Source organism: Balearica regulorum, chromosome 3, assembly GCF_011004875.1.
Source record: "Balearica regulorum gibbericeps isolate bBalReg1 chromosome 3, bBalReg1.pri, whole genome shotgun sequence".
NCBI classification, from domain to species: domain Eukaryota; kingdom Metazoa; phylum Chordata; class Aves; order Gruiformes; family Gruidae; genus Balearica; species Balearica regulorum.
The window spans coordinates 101,712,896-101,726,048 of NC_046186.1; the positions used below are offsets into that span (position 1 = coordinate 101,712,896).

General features: G+C 40.6%; 1 long non-coding RNA gene across 1 annotated transcript in view; it reads right to left on the minus strand.

The window, feature by feature from the left end:
* LOC142601099 (uncharacterized) overlaps nucleotides 1–9,452 on the minus strand; it is a 40,337-nt gene extending 30,885 nt beyond the window's left edge. Inside the window, exons 1-2 of the long non-coding RNA XR_012834700.1 lie at nucleotides 9,230–9,452; nucleotides 5,162–5,230 (exon numbers count right to left, since the gene is read on the minus strand). This is a non-coding gene — a long non-coding RNA (uncharacterized LOC142601099). The remainder of the gene's footprint in view (nucleotides 1–5,161; nucleotides 5,231–9,229) is intronic.
* Nucleotides 9,453–13,153: the final 3,701 nt, after the last annotated feature.

Genomic DNA, 13,153 nt, shown 5'->3' on the forward strand with positions numbered 1-13,153 from the left:
GCCTATGGCTTATTCACCAGCAAACTGATGTTCTTTAAGATGCTTTTGCCCTTCTGCAAGGGGTTAATATCACCAAGCAGAGGAAAAAATGTATGAGCAAACCTAAACAAAAAGAAGCCTTAACCGTTTGCTAAGTGAACATATCCTTTGTGTAGCTGAACTATATTGACAAAACTATAGAAGCATGGAAATGCCTAACTGCATTTTTGAATTATGCTTTACACATCCATAGTTCAGGGTATAGGGTCAAGTTATTATCACACTTTTATGGCCAGTTTATGTTCTTACCAAATTTATCTTAATGGAATAGCGTAAGCGTATTGTACAATATGTTTTTTGCCCTTTTCTTCTCAATCAGAACTTCCCAGTTTCAGAAATGTTAAAGATAAGTTTATAATATGCAATATGAGCTTGTATATTGTCTCAGCTGTAGTTCCAACATGAACTCAACTAATCACAGCAGCACTGTGCCACATCAAAGACCCAAACTAGACACTTACACCACGACATATGGCTACCACAAGCTTATTCAGAACTTGGCTATGTCTGCATGTGCACAGCTAGATGGTATAGACATCCACAGTATATTTCAGAAAAGGACCCACCTAATCTCTGTAAAGTTGGTTCCAATCTGCACTCATCTGTACACAGCAAAACATTATGTACAACTCATACCCTGTATTATCAGAACACCAATTATCAGAAAGTGAACTAATATTCAACATCCTAAAATGGAAGTTCTCAGAAAGCAGATACAAGCAGGAAGGACACACTGTCATATTTGATTGTTATGCAAAATGTCGCTAACACAATCGTCAGCTTAACTCACAAAACCTCAGGTCATCTCTAGTGTCAGGTGTTGTAAGACTTCTTCATAAACCATTAAGTGTTGGAGAAAAGGTATCCAAAGATACCCAAAAAAGGACACAAGTGGCTTTCAGCATGTTCTCTACATATTGTATCATACAATGAAAACAGGAGGGGACTGTGAAGAAACGGCAGAAAATATTTCTTCCTCTGTGCAACTGCTCTCCTCTAATTTACTGCATTCTCTTATAAACTTATAATCCAATTCTGTGAGATATAAATGCACTTTTATGGATCTAAATATTTAGCAAAACCAGGCAAAGACCATTAGAGTCTCATCATATTAACAGCAAAACTGCTGTGACTGAATGAATCAAGAGTTAACTCTACAACACATTAAAGAGACAGTTTATAGTAATTAATTGTCCAAATTGTAGGTCTTATTAAAAATAAGAGTATCATCACAATAAAATGTTTGTTATAAATGCTAGAGCACTATAATAAACAAGAAACTGTCAAGCTCATCTTTGAAAAACATTAAGTGGGGGGAAAAAAAGTAAAACCAGCTCCAAGTAACTTCCCTCACTCCTGTTACTGGAAACGACATAAATCAACACCTACGGCACTAACACATTGCAATACCAAGATGATCCTCCTCCACATCTATGTCTATGGGTGCAGCTAACCCACTCTTGTATGGAAGGGATCAGCTTCAAAACAGCACTGTCCCACTTCTTCCTTGGCCTCATGAAGCACGTTCATGAGGGGAGATGAGACCGTAAGATTGGGGACATACATTATGTTCACTGTCACTCTTGGAGGCTTTACAGGAAGAGAATGAACAGCACAGTGGAAGTTTTACTACAATAAGGTACCCCTGAATCAATGCAACTGTTATAAATACAGTTAAACATTACTGAAGTGTTTTTCAGCACTAGATTCTTCATTAGACATCATCAGCTACCTGCTAATGGCCTCTCACCTCCACAGTGAGAATGGATATGGAAATTAAGATTTAACCTAGTCTTTAGAAGGAAAGCTGAAGATTCACAGAATCATAGAATGGTTTGGGTTGGAAGGGACCTCAAAGATCATCTAGTTCCTACTCCCCTGCCATAGGATTATTTTAAAAGAGTACTTACTTGTTTTACATCAACATGGTTTATTTTCTTTTATACAGATAGTCATTCTATTTTGTATCTAGATTTTCATCGCAGCACTTAATATTGTACAAGACTGCTATTTGTAACTGGACAAGAATCTGCAAAGTAACAATTAGAATACCGCATCTTAGAATACACATTTCCTCAATGCAGAATCAGAAATACTGATTAAAAAAATGCATCACCTTGTTTTATGGTTCAAATGTACTATAACAAATGTTCCCAAGAAACATCTGGTTTGTATTCACACCAGTTTGGTTTAAATACATGTCAGCAAATAATCCTCATATTCCAAGTCTGAGTGAAAACAGACCTTTCCAGCAAATTCAGCCTCACCCTAATTCCTTCTGAAATAAGTGATAATTTCTACTTTATTGGGTGCAGAATATTATCCACTAGTGACAAAACTCTCAATGAACTTAAAAATCTTACCTTTAATAATTCTTACCTCATCCCATTATCACTGATTTCAGTGACACAGAAACATATTCTAAGGGATCATGAAATAAACAAGCATATGCCTTTTTAGATTTGAAATTACAGTTTTCAAGGAACTGACAACAAGCATAAAAATAAATCATAATAACCATTATTACAGATGCACTCTTCAACAGCTGAAGACTGTTCCTTTTCAGTGTGAAATAATGTAGTATTTAAGCAGAACAGCAATCACGAAACACCAAAACTCTACAGCAGTTATGAAGTAGCAAAAGAATAAAACCTGGATTTCTTTATCTGCATTTTCAAGCCCTTACAAAGATTGCACTAAAGACGGCATAACTGCCCAGGAGGCGGGCAAGATACTACATTGTAATCACAGTTATTAAAAGCAATTTAAATTACAGAAGTTAAAGCAAAACCAGACTTATTTTTAGGTACTGTGTTTAGTATAGCACAAAGATTAAAAATCATTGTTTTTCCAGATTACAAAGGACTTTTAAGACATAAGCTACCATGACAAATTATTGCAATTGATTTTTCTAAAATGTGAATAAAACAATGATAGATTATGTGAAAATGAAAGAAAAATAAGTTTTCAGTAGAGTCTTGAATAACATTCAAGCAGTACGCAACTCAATTCTTAAAAAACATTTTGTTATTTATAACATAAATCAAATCAAAAGGATTTTTTTAAAAAAATCAACTTATAATTAGGCATGTTGTATCACTGAAATGCATTGTCAAAAGTCAGTGATTTTACCGGGAGGAGGGAGGAACCAAGCTTTTTTGGGAGATCTCAGTTCCAGGAAGCACATAAAATTAGACAAAAGCTAATCAGAAAGCCTTAGAAGACCCTGCTTACAACAACATTGATAGAAGAAGTTATCAAACACAAATCAATTATTAGAAATACAATTTACATACCTGGTACTAGAGCAAAAAGCAGTAGACTACAAACAAAATCAGTGCATTGAAATAATCTTAAAAGTAGTTACTGAAAGGAAATCAAACAAATTTTAAAACTATCTTCACTTTTAACATTGTGTAGGTTGTGTGTTTTAGCAGCCAAACCTGTGGGGTTTGGTCATACATCAATTCATATGAAGGAAGGAAACCAACGAGCAAAGTCTCCCACCCAAGAGCCTACACATCCAGTCCTGCATCACTTCAGTTAGCGAGAACTGTCACTGAGCTCAACAGGGAAAACACTTGGAAAACAGTTTTATCTTATTTGCATTACTTTTAAATGTAGGGCAGAAAGAAGATACCATCTCAGAATCACGCAATAAAAAATATTTTGATATTGAAACATGCAGAAAAGTCAAAGAAATGAAAGATAAAATTCTCACAAAGCAACAATTCTTTCCTCCAGTGTAAGTCATATGGTGCATTTCTGCTGATAATGTTTAAATGTATTGCCTTGTATTCATGCATGGTTTTGTTTCTGCTGTGCATTCAGCTGAATGAGTAATAGATTAAGGATTACTTCTAAGCATTGTGCTATCTTAAGATAAATGTTCCACAGTACACAGTGCCCTGTTGTTTATCGAAGTTTCAAAATGATAGTCATGATCTGTTGAGTCCATTTTCAACTTCTCACATTGAGAGGCATTCCAAAGCAAAAGACAACTTCTAAAGAATGTATGAATCTAAATAGTTATAAAAACAGGAGCTATTGAGGAAAACAATGGTTTTTTTAACTTGTTTCAAACTTCTTTACACAACTGTTCTGGCTTTGCGAAATATATTTCCCATTGTGATTTACAGTATACTACAGCTGTTTCTTTGTGAACTTTGTTAATAAAGTTATCCACATTTTTAAATAACACTTGAAAACCAGAGTTCCAGACCACTGGCAGTCCTAGATAAAGGCAAATATCATGCCAGAGCAAACCAAAAAAGACCCAGTGGACACAGAGGAAACAACAGGAAGTTTTGGAAGAAACAAACAGAACAGCACAGAAGTTTCAAAGAGCCTGAGCTGCATCAAGAAGATTTATGTGAAACATTTTGACTTTACAGTCTTGAAAATTTTGATTTGGGGGTGGGGAGGGAGGCAAGGGCAGGAAGGATTAGAATGGAGAACGCAGCTATAGGGCCTAATCTATTTCTGAACTTTGTGAGTCACATTTAATGTAAACTTTCAAGTTACACTGTTGGTAAACAGCAGTAGCAACAACAAAAAGTTCATAAATTCTGTAATTCATTCTGTCATGATAAACACTACCAGGTAACAATCCTGCACTGACTTTGTGAATGGACTAGTTGACAAAATGTCAATTAGAAATTAATAGACTTAGGAAATAGTTTAATATTAAATGAAAAGCTATAACCTTATAATATGAATTCAAGTTTGATTAATTCACAGGTAACTATCACAAAATTTGTTAGAGCTGCGTACTTTGAACTCTTACCAAGATTTGCAGAGAGAAATTAAAAAAAGATACTTTTTTGATAAGTTATTCAAATTTTCAATAATGTAAAATATGTCACAAATGGAATAAATTGAGTTGTGAGACTACTAGACTACAGCAGATTCTATGAATGCTGGTATTGTTTCAGTTCATACCTATGTTGCAGTATCTTCTGCAGAAAGTAGTAAAAGGTCAAAAGAAACAGGTAAAGCCTTTAATGTGCAATTTCTATTCACCTTAGGTATTTACATGACAAAGTGTCTTAATGTTACACTCACCACATTGCTATGAGGTACAAAACATACAATATTGGTCAGAAAGCATTCAATGACTTACCTAAAACACCCTGTGGTAGACTGTACATTTCCTAAGTTTCTTGCTCACATCTTAAGTACTCTTTTCTACCTGAAAAGGAAAATGCCCAGGATCACTGATAATTGTGTTTACACTTGCTCGGAGAAAGGAAGTTATCACCTAAGGAATAAAATAAAATAATTTCCTGTCTCAAAAAGCCTGGAATTCTTGACTTTGGGACTGCTAGAAAAACAGGAGACTCCCACAAAGAAGAAAACTACAGGATACTGACTTAGTGCCTATGCTTGATCAAGGGCTGTTCATAAGTAATAGCAGAGCTGTACACACCGAGGGATTTGTAAACTTTTTTTTAAACATTAATTTTCTCATATACCTTCATCATCCAGACTATACCCACTTCTACAAAAACTTTTATCATGTCCCTTCTTGAATCCCATCTTCCTTCATTAGATTCACAACCACAGTGTAATAAATAGCTTTAAGGGTAACTGCCATTCTCCACCTTGCATAACCTAATGAACTAATGAGAAAATAGTATTTCAAATACATTTCAAATGTATCATGTTTTCCCTAGAATGAAAAAGCCAGACTGCAAGAACTGACTTGACATTCAGCTTTGGTTCATACCAAAAGGAAACCCTTACAATTGTGAAGGAGAGAAAGCAGCATGTTTTAAGTCACAGATATAACTCCCATTTACCTTTTTGGAGAGCTCCCACAGAAAAAGGAAGACAACCACAAATCAGAAGTATAACATGGCCAAATCTCCTCTATAGCCACAAGAAAGTTGCATTTATAATTTAGCAACAAAACAGCAACTGCTCCAGGCAGAAGTAAATCACAAACAACATATTGAGAAACAAAATCACTCCTTCTTTCCTTCTACCCTCAGGCTGATAATTAAAGGAAACTCAGAAGAGATCTTCTTTATTTCTACTGCTTGAAAACAAAGAGCCCTGTTGAGTCAGGGAATATATATCTCTTTCTTAACTTCCACCAGAAACTCCTTTTAGTCTGCCCTGAAAATGGATTCCAGACACAGAAGGCAAGGACACTGAAGGCAATAGAAAAGACATTGTTTTTTTTTTTTAATTGGATCAATAGATCTAAATTGTTAAAAGTATGTGGCTCTTCCTAAGTCTCGTACAAATTAAAATACCCTGATGACATTAAAAAGCTAGATGTTTTTAGAGGAAAGGGTAATTATCACTTAGAAGTGAGGAGGGGCCTTAATCATCATGGAACTTAAAGAACAGCTGTTAATTATTGCCTGTGGGAAAGCAAAGGGCTGACAGGAAGAATGATGACAAAATTAAGTACCAAATTTATGTTTGTTGAAACTACAGTTTTTAAGTGTCCACCTGAGTTAAAAAGGTTAAGCTCTGGGGTTGTTTTGGAGGCACTCTACCAGTTCACTTGGATTGCTTTGTGAAAATATTCTCCAACAGCTGACTGGCCATTTCTGTCCTTCAGCTTGTGAGAGCTGCTCTAATGCCTGCTAGCTGTTCGGGTTCATTCCAGTAACTTCCATGAGGACATTTGGTATATTGAGTAAGTTTGTCACATTCTGGGATGCGAATGAGTAGTATCCATAGATCATGGTAGTTCTGCTGTAGAGGCCATTTATTATGCAAGACTCACACATGCTCTGATTCTGCTCGGTACTCACTGACTTCCAGGAAGGTTGTTTCTGACAGGGCACCAACTGAAAGCTATGAAGGGCAAATGGAAAATTCTGGGAAAGCTTCATTTCAAAACATAGGACTTTTTCCAGGATAAGGGGATTATTTAACTATTTTCCAGAGATGTTCTAGTATAGGATAATACATCATAGGCAGAGATGTACAATCAGTAAATTTTCTTTTACAGTTACAGTAAGCTTTGCAATGGTATTCTGGTAGCTCTTTCAAAAGACTGTTTCCTTGTTGGCATAGAGTCACCCTCATAACGATGAGGTAAGCACTGTAAATGCCCTCTTCAGAGGAGATGCAGCATCATCTCCAGAACTGACAACAGATCCTGGGATGGATCTATCTTGTTTTGTTGCACTGAGAACAATTAATTGCACAATTACATGTATGTTGGTTCAATTAATTGTGCAAGCTACATGTATATCCATCCAAACACCATTCTGACAGGTGTGTTCATAGTAGCATGTAACCAGAAACAGCTTAACAGAAAACTAGCAGCTATTAAATTTCTAGAAACTGATGAAGTAAGACAGGTTTTTGATAAACAGCCTTCTGATTTTTGGAACAGCACAGATTGGTTGGTACAGGTTTCTAGAATTTCCTTTTTAAAACCACTGAAGGAGAAAAGCTTGTATTCCTGAAAGCTTGTCCACTTTTCTCCTCTCTTCAAGATCTGATCTCATAAAAGGCACAACCACTCTTTACAAACCATATCACCTTCCCTTGGAATCCTCTGCGAGAGCAGTATTTAGCTTAAGTTTGCACTGCACCACACTATCATTATTAAACTGCAGAACAAAGCCCTTCAAATTGGACATACAAGCTTTGCAAACATATGCTGCTTTATTACAATGAAAGACTGAAAATGAAGGATTGCCAACAACTATTCAACTACCTTTTCTAATGCACTGCCACACATGAAGGGCTGAATCTCTACTTTCTTCACCTTGTGAGTCAAGACTTTGGCTAAGCCTATCCAAAAACACTTGAAAATAATCTCAAATGAACTACTTGGTTAAACTGTGGAATAAAAATATTGCCGTGTCCTGGTCTAGATTTAGTTCAACCCCTTTATCTTTCAAATACAAAAAAAGATGAGTTTAAGAGCTTGTGCATGCTGATGGGGACACATCAGCCATATGGGGACAGAGGTTGGCTCACTCATTTGCCTTCACGTAGTTTTAACCTACTTCCCAGCTCTTTTAGAGAGACCGTTATTTGGTGCTTACAGCATAACTCTTGGTGATTTTTTTTCTACATGTTTTATCTGCTTACAGTTACTAGCAGACCAAAAGCTATTTGCTGATGATGTGGTTCAAATTCTTTGTTTCACATCGCCCAGCACATTCTCCTTGAGCTCAGACAATCTGAGGAGATGCCATCCTGAGCTAAAGATCTATTTACTACCTGGTCCATATATAGAAAGCAACAGCTTTGGGAGACAGGCATATAGTTTCTGACTTTTATGCACAATTTCTCAAAAAAACTACTTGAAGAAGCTTTCAAGGAGCAGCTTTGAAATACTCGATTTTGAAATACAAAGAGTTACAATAACAAGTGGGTAAGCCTTGTCTACCAAACACCACTATTAAACGCTTGAACACGCAGTCCAGTATCCTTTCAAACATGCAATCATTATGATACTTTTTTTAAAACATAGGATGATTCTTGGCAAAAGAGCCAAGGCCAGCTCCTGCAGGGGAGTTTAAACACTCCAAGGCTTTAGTCTTTCATAGAAAGAGTACATGGCCACAAAGGCTACAGAACATCCTCAGGCCATTCTTGACAGAGATGGACTTGGCAACTGAAACAGAAATGAAACAGCATCCTTTTAAGATTCTAGATATAAACTACTGCTGTCATTGCTGTAGTTAAAAGAAAGATTGTAACATAAATGGCATCCCCAATGTGATATTTATGTAATAATTAATTGCAGGGAATGTAATGTTCCAGTGAGCATAGAAACTATCCCCCCGGGTAATAAGTTGCTTTTCTTTACTGGGATAGGACGGTACTGGAACAAGAGCACCATGGTTTGCTGTTTGCTCTTGTTTTCAGTGTGACAGAGTTATTCTTCCACACAGTACCCCGCACAGGGAGGTTAAGCAACGTCGCAGGCTCCCTTGCTGATGCCAAATAAAGGAAAACCGATGGCATCGCACAAAGAAGCTTCTCTGTTTCAAGAGCTATAAATTCAGCCGGAGCTGTTGACCCCCATGACTCAGAGGCATGACTACCCGCGGAAATCAGCGCCTCAGCCGCGGCTCCCCGCCCCACGGGGCGGGCAGGGCTGTACCGGGCCCGGGCATTCTGCCCGCTCGCCATCCCCTCAGCCGGGGCGGTGAACGGCCCCGCTCCCACCCGGCCGGCCCCCCGCCCAGGGGCGCGGGCTCCTCACCTCTGCCTACCGGCCCGGCCGGGGGATGAGGAGAGCCCCGGCCGGGGAGGGCGAAGCCTCCTCCGCCACAGCGGGGGCCCGCGGCTGCGCCCCCGGGGAGCCCAGGCCCAGGCCCAGGCCCGGCCGCCGCCTCAACGAGCCCGACCTTGTCGCCAGGCAACCGCTGCCTGCCGCTGTAAACATCGCCCCGCACGTGACGTGACGTAGGACGCACAGCCCCAACGACACAGCAACGACAGCCCCCACATCACGTCATCTTTCCCCCCCCGAACGCCCGGAGCTCCTATAAATAACCTGAGGGACTGCGCACGCGCCCTGCCGGCGCGGGGACGGGGGAAACGGTGCTCGGGATGGAGCCCAGCGAAGCCGTCACTGCGGCCACGCCCGCCGGCCACCGTACTCCCCACCCTCACCTTCTATTTTTATTCTTTTGTTTCTCCGCCCCTCCGCCGGCAATCGCCGCGGGAGGACGGGATGACGCCATCCGCTTCCCGGAACGATGACGCGCCGGGCGGGGGGGGAAGGCGGCTGGAATGCGCGCGGGGCTTCGCTGCCTTAAAGGGGCAGCGGCCCTGACGGACGGGCGCAGCTGGCGGGGGTGGGCGCGGAGCCATCGCGCTCTGCCCCGCTGCAGCCCCTGATGCCGCCGCCGCTGCTCCGGCGAGGGGCCGCGGGGTCCGGCCCCTGCCCGGCCCCTGCCCGCAGCCCTCGCGAGGGCCGGGCTCGGGTGGCGGGAGCGGAGCCGGGCCCGAGGGGAGCGGGGAGCGGACGGGTGGCAGGTGCCGTCCGTCAGTGAGAGCCGGCCCGGGTGCCGCCCCCTGAGGGAAGCCGGCCTGGCGGTGAATGTGACCCCTCGGGGGGTGGGGGTCCCGCTTTCCCGGGGTGGGGGTCAGACCCCAAGCGGCGGGGCTTGGGGGGTCTTCCTCCGCCGGCTCTCCTGGGCGAGTCCGTGGATGAGGCCGTGATCGGCCTCGCCTGACGTTACTCGGGGTTTGCGTGTGGCGGTTCATCCCGGCTGACCCTTTTTATCGCTGCTGTGGAGCCGTGCCGCGGGGCCTGGCTCTGCTGCCGGAGTCCCCTGCCGCCCAGCGCAGCGGGTCCGGGGAGAAGGGAAAGGCCGGGTCCTGGCCCAAAGCAGCAGCATCGCAGGGACGGCCTCTGCCTGCCTCTGTGGGGCACACCACCAATACACAGCGTTAGTGGAACGACGCTGATTTACAAAGGAAGAAGTCTTTAACGTATTCCATATCTAAGTGAAACACAGAAACACCAAATACTACGCTAAAGGCTTTCCACCGATACGTTAAACAGAAACGTGCCTGACGTAATCAAACACAAACAATTTTAACTCGGCCGAGAGCCGAGGGCTTCCAGCTGCAGGTGTTGTCCATAGTAGGTGATCTCTGGATCGGGGATGTGCTCTGAAATAAAGCCCCTCACTCAGTATAAGGTCGAGATGATGCTGTGGCATCATATTTAGATCATGGCTCGTAGGGAAATCTAGGGTGTACTTAGTCACCTATGGCATGACCTTATATTCTCACTCAATTTAGTAACAACAGTTGGTTTCTTATGGGGCATGTGAGATTTAATTTATTAACTGAGTTTCTAGGATAAGGGGAGAAAGTCAGGAAAGGCATGAGATGAGAAGTCGGCAGATGAAGGGGAAACGCTCAGAGAGATGGAGCTCCCAGAGGAATGTAAGTCTTGTCTCCTAAGTTTCTCAGATAGGACATTGATGTAAATACAGTTACTTATCAACCAATATTTTTGATATTGAGTGATTTGTTCCACTGCCTTTTAAACTATCTCATTATGATTTTCATTTCGGCTTTTGCCTTTTGTTTAGTTTGAGCCTTTGTTTAGTTTTGAGCCTCTTTAGTGAATAGCACAGTGGGATCTGTCAGAATACTAAAACTCTTGGGTTCTGAGAACGATGTTTAAGCCACCTGAAAAAAAAAAAAAAGCCTCCTTTTACATTCAATGCTGTATCTTATTCATCAGGCTGGCATGTGGGAATATTGATATATGTTTGAGCATGTAGAATCCTGGTAGGCAAATACCAGAGTAACTCACCTCTGTATATTATAGGAAAAAAAATGCTGCAGCTTAGCCCTGAGATAGCCAGTGTGTCACAGATGTATGTCCCGTATCTTTTAACTCTAGAACAAATTCTGCTCTTACCATCCCTTCAGCTGCTTTAAGTTATGTTACAAGAACTTTTGGCTTGTTGAAAAGCTTCCAGTTTTTTGCATTATCATCCTGAACTGAGCTAAAAGGGTGCTGGGGTTTTTTTCCTAAATGATCACTTGGATTAACTAAACCAAGAAAGAGGAAGAATTAATAAAACATTGGAGATGATTGACTCTGAAATGTAATCTAATTAAGACGTCAATTTAAATACATCACTTGCTGCCATTGGAACTAAATAATGAATGTCAAAAGCTGTTTATGTGCAAAAGATATCTCTGAAGTTTTCCTGGGAAAGTCATTCTTTAAAAATTCAGTATTTTTCATTCTTGCTCTTATAAATAATCAGGCAAGCTATTCTCTTACCAATTTTACGTTTCGGTGAATTTGAATTTGATTGTCACGCAAGCTTCCTTATGAGTCATTATCGTAATTTCACATCACTCATTAAATGAAAGTTGTTTTTCCCCCTAAATCCCTTAACCTACTTCTATCATGCCAACAGGAGCATTCAGAAACTGGCACTAAGGTGCAGCTCTGATACAAGTTTTCTGTTTCCCTGTGACTCATTTGACATTAACATAATTATGTTACAGGAGTCAAAGTGATTTTCCAACTATGAGTAATGCACAATACTAGAGCGAATGTTTACAAGACACCGAGGCATATCAGCTAGCTGAAGTAACCAGCTGCTGATAACAGCTGAAGTAAGTTGGGGAATTAAAAAGTCTTAGAATACAATTATCCTTCTTTGGCACTCGGTGTCATGTACGGCCGTGAGGTAGGTCGTGTGCTCTGCGAGGAAGGATCCAGAAGCAGCACCGTGCCGTAACGGGGAGAAGACTGAGCCCGTGGGTAGTTCGCACAAGAAGTCTTCATAGTTTTCTTCCCACTTGCATATTTATGGCAAAGTCGTGCTCAAATGAGAGCAGTGATCTTTTCAAGATCACTACCAGAGTTCATTTCAAAACACAAGTGACACACATCCTCTCAGCCAGGAAAACAAGATCAAAATGAAACAACAAAAAATATGAGGTCATCTCGCAAATATTTTGAACCATATGTATGTGAATAACACAAAAGAAGAAAACTGATAATGATAAGGCAAAATTGAGTGTTGTTACCATGATGAGATATCTTTTCTCTGTAATAAAAATACCTATCTGCAGGCCAGTGATAATGGTAGAGAGAAGAATTACAATGAGTATGTTCTGAATAAATAGCAGAAAAGGTAACTACAAAATCTATAAGCCATAAGAAAAAGCTATAAAAATAAAATAAAATTTTAGTGGTGATGACTTGTTTCAAGTGTTCCCCCAAATTTTTAGAAATTACTGACTTCTCAAGATTTTTTAAAGTAGTTTGAGAAATGGGGGGGGGGTTCTGATTTTTTTTTTTTGTTTTCAAATAGTTTTGAATGAAACTGGGGTGCTTCGTATTTAGAAGTGTGTCAACTTTGGCTGGATATCCTTCCCATAAGGCCTTATTCAGCAATGTGCTGAGCACCCAGAACATCACTGGTTTCGTAAGAGCTGAGGACACATAATTTCTCCTAGGATGAGCCTGTGAAGGTAGAGATGTAATTTTGAAATACCAACACAAACTAACTAAAATTTGCTAGAGTGCTAGAACTAAAAATAACCAGTCAACAACTTTCCTATAAAATACCACAATAATACAAGTGGGAAAGAGGGTCAAATGCAGAAAATACATGCTGATAGCAGAACTGTTAGC